Source organism: Ornithodoros turicata, chromosome 1 (genome assembly GCF_037126465.1).
Source record: "Ornithodoros turicata isolate Travis chromosome 1, ASM3712646v1, whole genome shotgun sequence".
Lineage (NCBI taxonomy): Eukaryota > Metazoa > Arthropoda > Arachnida > Ixodida > Argasidae > Ornithodoros > Ornithodoros turicata.
Window position 1 is genome coordinate 54,197,016 of NC_088201.1, and position 8,664 is coordinate 54,205,679.

Genomic DNA, 8,664 nt, shown 5'->3' on the forward strand with positions numbered 1-8,664 from the left:
CGCCCTCCGCAAGACGCGCTATAAATGCGGGATGCCGCGTGCTGATATTTCAGCGTGCGTTGATGAAGTCTCAATTAGGCAAAATTATTCCTGTTATCAGCCACCTTGGAGCACCCTATGGTCAGTTGCCTCGTGATGAAAGACACCGACATTGCTATTAATATTAAACCCGAAACTTTGTAACCTGCTTACGCCCCTTTTGAATTTTCGCGCGCGTTAGCATATCCCGCTCACAGATATATTGGGAGATCAATGGGCGCACGTGACTTTCTTGTTCAACGGAACAACTGCGTGCGCCAAAACAGCCCCTCGTTGATAAAACCCGGAGAAATTTTCTACAACCCAGCAGCCTTCGCGTCTTTCATCTTGTCACAATAGCTTATATAATATATTCCCACTACCACGCATGTGCGCCTAAGCCTTAGGAGAAAAAAAGCCGTTTAAGACGAGCAAGCACAAACACACTACAGGGAAGCGTTTTAATGAATTGCTCTTCATGGTTCTGCTAATGACGAGCACTTGAGACGAGACGTGGTTCCGGCAACCATTGGAGCAAGAAAAGGAGCCCCTGATGAAGCTTCTTTGTCTCCTATTAAGGAGCAAGAAAATGGTATTTGAGGTTGCTTAAAGCCCTTTTTAATTTATCACTCTAACAAAACACAACCACAGACACACACACACAAAAAAAAAACGTTGACTCACTGAAGGGTCTGCTATCACTGAGTAAGAAATCAGCAGTGCGTTTTTCGGCCAAAGCTCGAAGCCAGCCGCTCCGCTGCCATGACGGGTCGAATTCTTGGTGGCAGGAGCCAACATGTTCTTTGTGAGGGAAAATCCACTGCAACGACGAACAACGTTCATGTGCAGAGCAGTTCTAACATGCAACGTCAAGCGTAAGCAAAGTAAGCAACATAAGAACATATACCGGGTGTTTCACGAAGGTCTCCGGGCTGAATAATTCGTAAACAGTTGGGGCTGTCGGAAAGCTTTCGTTTTAGTCATCATCCCTGACACATCGGCCAAGAACTGAGCAGTGAGCGGCTTATTTTCGCACGCTCATTAATTAAATAAAACTCCTTTTAAATTTTACTTGGGAAGCTTAAGGAACCTTTGTTTTACCGATCGGGACATTCAGCGAAAACTATTCTAGAAAAAAAAAAAGAAGACGTCTCGACACTTAGTTATTTTTTCCAGTAATTAATTGATTTCAGTTTCCATATTTCTTGGGCGGAGCTGCGCACTAATGCGCTCTTTCGCTCAGCTGCCTGGCTGCCAATTATGTGTTCATCCGCCTACTCCATACGCGGGGGTAGAAGAAGATAAGCAGCAGACAGGACCCAAGCAGCACAATGTACTGAAAGTCGAGTGCAACACGGGGGGACGGGGAGGTGGAAGGCCTTGAACGACGCCTGAAACTAAAGAACATTGATAAGACAAATACCGGCCACCCCTATTGCACTCGACTTTCAGTACATTCTGCTGCTTGGGGAGAGACGCTTCGGTGCATTCGTCATCATCACGATAAAGGCACGCTCTGCGGCTGTTCCTTATCTTCCGTCACCCCCGTATGTGAATCAGGCGGATGAACGGCTCTTTCACACGCCCGCTTTCGTCGTCCGTTGTTTGCTTCAAAAATAGAAGCTAAGGGCAGTCCAGCCCCGTAGGTTCTAATGGGTCCATTTTGTCTCCGTTAAAAATATGGACTAGAGAAACGTTCGTGTGAAGCAGGCCTAACTGGCAGCCGGATAGTTGAGCGAAAGAGCGCATTGCGAACCTCGCAAATAATAGGTAAACCGAAACCAATTATTCCTGTAAGAATCACTAAGCGTCGACCCGGTTTTTTTCTGAAACATTTTTCGCTGAAGGTTCTGGTCGGTAAAACAAAGGTTCTGAAAGCGTCCACGTAAAATTTAAAAGGTAGGAGTTTTGTTTAATTAATGAGCGCATGCCAATAAATCGCTCACTGCTTGGTCGATGTCTCAGGGATGCTCACTGAAAAGGAAGCTTTTCGATATCGCCACTTGTTTACGAATTATTCAGCCGGGGGACCTTTGTGATACGCTCGGTGTAGGCAGTATTTTTTTTTTTCAAGATGGTAGAGAGCAGCATGTCCCCCCCGGTTTTTCAAGTTGAGTTATACGGTCAGGCGGACATCCTTCGAAGAGAGTATCCAAATACTAGATGACTAATTACCTTAAATTCAGTAATTAACTCTCTAAGTAGGGGATTTCGGGCAATAGTGGTATAACAATATGGGAGACCAATCCTCGTTGAGAGTCATTCTATTTTTTTAAATCCTAATCCTGAAACGAGCACGTACGTCGGAATATCCATCGCCGAATTTTGCTATGCAAATGAGCCGAAACCGAAGCCGCGTGGATTAGAAGCGCAGGGAGGACAGTACTCATGCCACGTCACAGGGCCACGTGCCTTGTGCTTCGGAGAGACGAACATAAACGACTTTATTTCGTGATTACGATTGGGGAGATTCATCGCCAGAGGTGCAACGAAGATGATTGGATGTAGGTGCTGATCTGTTGGAGAGATTAATCGCTTTGCGGCCCAGATAAGCCTCCGACAGAGAAAGTCATGCACTCCTGAGGCGCGCGGTTTCGGCTTCGACTCATTTGCATAGCAAAATTAGTCGCAAAGTCGCATAGCAAGAATATACAAAATCAGTCGCGAAGACGCGCGGAGAGCAGGACATGCTCCTGCCCCCACGAAACTAGAACAATTTATCGCCGAACCGGCGTGCAGCACAAGACGTGCCGATAACAAGGCGGTTAACATTCCACCATACGTTGATAAGCGGCAAACAAAAATGATTCCGCCTCTTTTTTCCTGCCCTCTTTTTTTCTCGATCTTCTATCTTTCATGGGGGCAGGAGCATGGGCTACTCTCTGAGCATCTTTGCGACTGATTTGGTGCGCCGTTGAATACCCGAAGCTTTGACGCCTCAATTTCGGGACTTTTTTTGGGCAGTTCCATTTGCAATATCGAGCGGATTTTTTGGTGGATCTGACTAAGTTCGCTACGGGCTCTCTAATTCTGTAAAAAAAAAAAAAAAAAAACGCTAGGTGACTTGGGAAATTTTGGAGTTCAATTAAAGAAATTTAGTTTATGTTAATTAAAATCAAATGAAAATATTTTTGCAAGATGGCAAATTTAGTTGCCACACAAGTGCCGTTTACCCCGTATTTTTCCGTCGCCTCGTTTTTTCATAAATTCCGAATGACACGTTTTTTGAAACACCCTGTATACGCGAGTACAAAAAGGTAAATGCGACGCGAACTATAGAAGTGCGAACATTAATTAAAAAGGGGTATTTGTTATACTAATACTAATTTGTTGTACTAATTGCTTAAGCAGCGTTAAGATAAACTTACGTTAATGGCAGCGTTGTGGCGGAGGCTCCGCGTTCGTCAGGACGAAGTTAACTCGTTGGGCTTTCAAAAGTTTAGAGTGACGTTACAATCGACGAAGTCGCGCCACCTGTCGGTTGTCACTGCAACCTTGAAAATTCTGGACAGATACCAGTACGACATGGGCCGGTGGCTCCTCGGGGGTAACTTTGCAACTGCCCAGTTGGCAGTAACACGAGAGATGGGGTGGTCCACGTTTAGGGAAAGAGAAGCCCGCTCAAAACTGACACACCTCGGCCGGTTATCCCACTTTCCAAGACAAAACTACGCTAGAAGGATACATGAATTCATAAGATATCGTGGCATCCAGACACAATGGGTCCAAAGAATAACCGCAATAGATAGAATATATAGTGCGGGAACAACGAGGCACAAGTCGAAAACTGAAAAAGAATGGGCTCGGACCGTGAAGAAAGAAGTCTCTAAACAGAAATTAGCCCACTGGAGGGAAGGGCTAAAGAAAAAGAAGAGCCTTGCCCCCCCCCCCCCCACACACACACATATGCCCAATACAAAGAAGCCCCGACACCGGTTCCAACATACAAGGGTGACAGGGAGAGCGGGCTGCTGTTTCAAGCGAGGACGGGTTCCCTCCTAACCCAACAGAGAACACATGAACTCTTTGGAGAAGCAAATCCAGAATGCCTCCTTTGCGGCAAGGAAGAGGACGACATAGATCACATTTTATTCATATGTGAGAACCTGGAAGACCTCAAAAACACGGACGGAGCTCAAGAAATGCAACGGAAACAAGGCCATAGCACTGGGCCTCCTAGACCTGGAACGCCCGGAACCATCAGATCAGATCAGAACGTTACCGAAACTACACGTCTGTTCCCATTGGCTCATACCACCAAGTGCCATCTACGGGAGTGGGACCGAAGAATGAGAGAGACCAAGAAGAGAGGACAATAGACCCACAAGTGTGTCTTCGAAGTACAGTTCCGTGCGAAATTTAGTCCTGCGGCGCCACCCAGGTGCCCGCCCTGTCTCAAAAGGGCCTAGGATACTGAACTAACTAACTAACTAGAATGTTCTTGGGTCACGTCCGGGGTCATCGTCCTAGAGGTAGGAAAGGTGTCTTGTCCGTGGGTATTCATGATATGGGGCTGTGACAGCAGTCAGCAAAAAATTAAAAAAAGTACAAGGGCAGTTACAACTCGTGTAACGCGAAATTCAGCGTCAGCTGTGCGTGTGGTGAAATGAGGCCGAATGAAAGTGTGTAGACAAATTTGTTTAAGCGTGATGAGTATTGATTTGGGGTTGCTGAAATGGCTGGCAAGGTGAGTGGTGTCCTGAACGAGGGGGCTGCTTTGGAACAATAAGTCTATGCATGAGTCATGTCTAGTTGTGGGTTGGCGGATGTCGGTGCACTGCGGAAGGTCGAGTTGTTCCGACATATCACAGAAAAGTGGTGTTTTTGGCGAGTGAAACGTCCACGTTGAAGTCTCCGATGACGAAAAGCTTATGCGTGCTGTAAGGCGCAAGTACATACACGATAAAGTCGCGGATGCGTTCCGGCGCGACGCGAGGCCAGAAGTAGCACGCAGCCACCACGAGCCCTGTGGGAAGCTGCACGACACAAATTACTCCGACGTCATCTCCAGGAAGGGTGACTTCAAGTGGTGTAGCCAGTACTCCAAAACACAGGTAAATGGCAACTCCTGCCGCTCGATTGCCTTGCCACTGCTACACGTCACGCAGCAGCACTTGAAGCCGTCGGCTTGTATCGTTCTCTCCGTCTTCATCCACGGCTCGGAAAGATACAGAAGTGATGTCTTACGGAGGACATAGTCGTGTGCAGCGTCTTCTGCGTGGAGCTGTACGGAGCGTACATTTAGGGCTGCAAGTCAACGAGTGGGGCTTGTCTAGTTGTTTCACGCACTGCGTAGTGATGGTGCGTAGGCGGTGATCTTGCAGTCGGTGAAATTCGTCCGCCAAAGTTCTGTCGATATTCGCCTTTCCGTGATAGAAGTTGAAGTCATTGGCAGTTCACTCACCTATCTATCTTTCCATCGATAGGGGTTGTAAACTGTCGGGATTCTCCTCCTTTCTCCCAGCGTTGAGCGCACATACGATAAGAGTTTTGTGCGGACATGCAAATGCCGACGACGCCAACGGCGACGGCGGGAAAGTCTCCACTGAAATTACGAGACTCACAGAGAACGACTTCAGGCTGTGCTCGATAAGCTTGACTCTCGATCTTTCAGCTTCTGCAAACTATTTGGTTACTGGCGCTACAAACAGCAACAAGTGAAAGTAATGAAAGCCCTCTGCGCATTTTTAAAAGACAGCGGTATCGTCAACCGCTATTAAGCCGTTCTCTCGCTGATGTGAAAATGAGAGAATGAAGGAAACAGTGACGCTCATGGCAGAGCGTCGCACGTTCGAGACACGTCTTCACACTACGCTGAAGCTTAAAAGAATTGGAGCTGCAGGTGCCCACCAGGGAGACCACATAGCTCAGACACTATCCAGTTAGATGGAGAAGTAGAAGAAGTACACGCTGGAAAATTGTGTCTTTCCCCGCTGTCTTCGTCGTTTTCGTTCACGCAGCTCCTGTGATAGTATCTTCCCTTTGACGTCGTTTTTGTGCGGACATGCGAATGCCGACGACGCGGACGGCGATCGCAGGAAAGTCTCCACTATACAGCTCACGCTGTAAAACAGAGGAAATGAGAAGAAACGTCACATGACTTATCTGTTCAAATTTCTTATTGTTGACAGTACATCTGGCTCTTCGTTAATGATCGACTGGAACTTGTAAGTTAAATATTATTCCCGTTGCCCTTGGCATTGATCAATTGAAATTTTACTCTAGTACGAAAATGGATATATCATTAATTGAATTGCCAGCTGCTGGAAATGGCGGGAAACGGGTAGATTCGGTTTCTAAGTCACATTAGATGGGTGGTTGTTAAACGAGTTGAACGTTGTTAAAGACGAGTCCTATCTCTGCCCTGCTCGTGCTGACTGTTCGTGCAATAATTCGTTAGTTGAGATCCGGCCCTCACGCAGTAAAGTGGTTGTTGCCTTTGTCTCCTTTATTGTCGTGACTTGACTTCGCGACACCTTTCATTGCTATGCCATGCCTTTCATTGCCTTGTTGGGGTTGCCAACCCCAACAAGGTTTAATCCACAAGTGCCCAGAATCCCAACTCGAGCCAGGAGCCGCGCGCTCATCGCAAATCCATGCACCTGGTCGCCCATCGTCCTCCTCTAAGTTATACAACATCATCCTGCACCGGGACCTGGGGCACGTCAACTTCGAGGCGACAAAGCCTTTGGACGGGTCGGACGATCGATGACCCGTTCGCCAGGCGCAGCGAGCACGCCCGTACGACGCCGTCTCGCCCTCGTATGACGCTTGACACGCGAGCCAACTTCCAAAACGAGGGACGGACATTGTCTTCTTGCACTTGCACGACGTCGCCTTCCCTCAGTTGAGTCTCGGACACTGCTGGCGAGGTGGTTTCGTGCGCTGACCGCAGCTGAAGGAGGTATTCGTGCGTCTAGCGCTTCCAGAACTGCTGCCTTGCCTGTTGAATGACTCGAAAACTGAGTCGCAGGTCGTTCTGGCGTGATGCATCGGCAGCGAATTCATCAGGCAAAGCCACTGCTCGTTTCCATAACAGAAAGTGCGATGGGGTAAGTGGCTCAAGCTCCCCGGGATCAGCTACAATATGCGTGAGTGGGCGGGCTTCTACTTCACAGAGTGTCGTAGTCAACTGTTCAAAGGTGAGGCGCTTTCTCCCAAGGCAGCGTCTTAGGGCTTCCTTCACAGTTCGTATGAGTCGTTCCCACCAGCCTCCCCACCAAGGAGCTCGCTCAACAATGAATCGCCAGGCGATGCGATGCTGGATGGCAAAGTCTAGGAAATCCCTTGCGCTAACCAGGGGGAGGAGGGGCGAGCATTTGCGAAAGGTGCGAGCGTTGTCAGAAAAGATGAGGGAAGGTACCCCACGCCTAGAGATGAACCGCCGGAAGGCAAGCAGGAAATCAGGCACGCTCATAGAGGACGGCCCTTGTGACACCGCACGTGAAAAGGGCTACGTACGTCTTGGGAGAAGCTGAACTTGAGATATAGAGCGGTCCCGCGAAATCTACGCCGACAACTGTGAACGGATTTGCCGGCGTTATACGCTCCCGAGGTAGAGGTGACACTGGGGCTGTTTCAAGGTGCGCCCTTAGTCTGCGGCCGGTCAAGCATGAGCGCAGGACACGCCTTGTGGTTTGCCGTCCGCGGATAACCCAAAATGTGCTTCGAACCTCGGCGATTGTGTCTTGCACGCTGGCGTGTAGCAAGCGCTGGTGGGCGTCGAGTATGATGAGCTCTGTGAATCGATGCTTCGGTGGTAGGAGGATGGGATACTTGATCTGGTACGAATCTTGAAGTTGGTGAAGACGACCGCCGACGCGCAGTATTCCGGAGGCGTCGAGAAATGGCTGGAAAACACGTACCGACGAAGAAGCCGCAGCAACGCTGCCGTGTCTGAGCGCCAAGATGTCGTGCCGAAAGGCTTTGGTTTTGACATGTGAGACCCATATGGTTTCGGTATGCCGAAGCTCTTCGGGCGTAAGTGGACCCGTTATAAACGGTTGGCGGGGCCTACTGTTGCGGACGAACCTAGCGCACTAGGCCGTAACGCGGAGAAGTCGAGAGAGGGTGCTGTAAGCTGAGAGGTCCATCCAGTTCTGCGTAGCCGACACTGGATGAACGACCACTTCGGTATTGGGAGCTGCCGGTGCAGCGCTCACCGCCGGGCAGGTGTCGTTGACATTTGGGTCGGGGGGGGGGGGGGGGGTTAGGAGGGCTGATATCGCCTGCGGACAGCCAGGGTGGACCACTCCACCACAGCGGGCCCGCACCCGACCCTCTTCACTTCGCCGCACGGCTCGAAGAACATGTGGCTGAGTTTCGCACGCGAGTCCCACGCCGTTCATCTTCTCCTTCGATATTCGTGCACCCAGACCTTTCCACCGCCACCCATGTCTTCCTTCGCCACGACGCCATCCGCCGTCCACTCCAGCCTCCTTACGACGGCCCCTTCCTGGTGCACTCGAGGCAAGACAAGACCCTTACCCTCAAATTTCCGGATCGTCTCGAGGTCGTATCCATAGACCGCGTCAAGCCGGCATTCCTGGACACTTCTCCTGCACCGACCCCTCGGCTCCTGTTTCCTCGCCCTTTACCCCGCAAGCTGCCTCCCAGCTCCACGGTGCGTCCAATGAGCTCCAGACT

The 8,664-nt window shown here is 49.7% G+C and overlaps 1 long non-coding RNA gene across 1 annotated transcript; it reads right to left on the reverse strand.

Annotated features, from left to right (window-relative positions):
• Nucleotides 1-471: 471 nt before the first annotated feature.
• LOC135398999 (uncharacterized) lies at nt 472-3,443 on the reverse strand. Its single transcript, XR_010424168.1, has 3 exons — nt 3,387-3,443; nt 703-838; nt 472-589 (listed from the first exon to the last, which is right to left on the reverse strand). It is a non-coding gene; the product is annotated as an uncharacterized LOC135398999 (long non-coding RNA).
• Nucleotides 3,444-8,664: the final 5,221 nt, after the last annotated feature.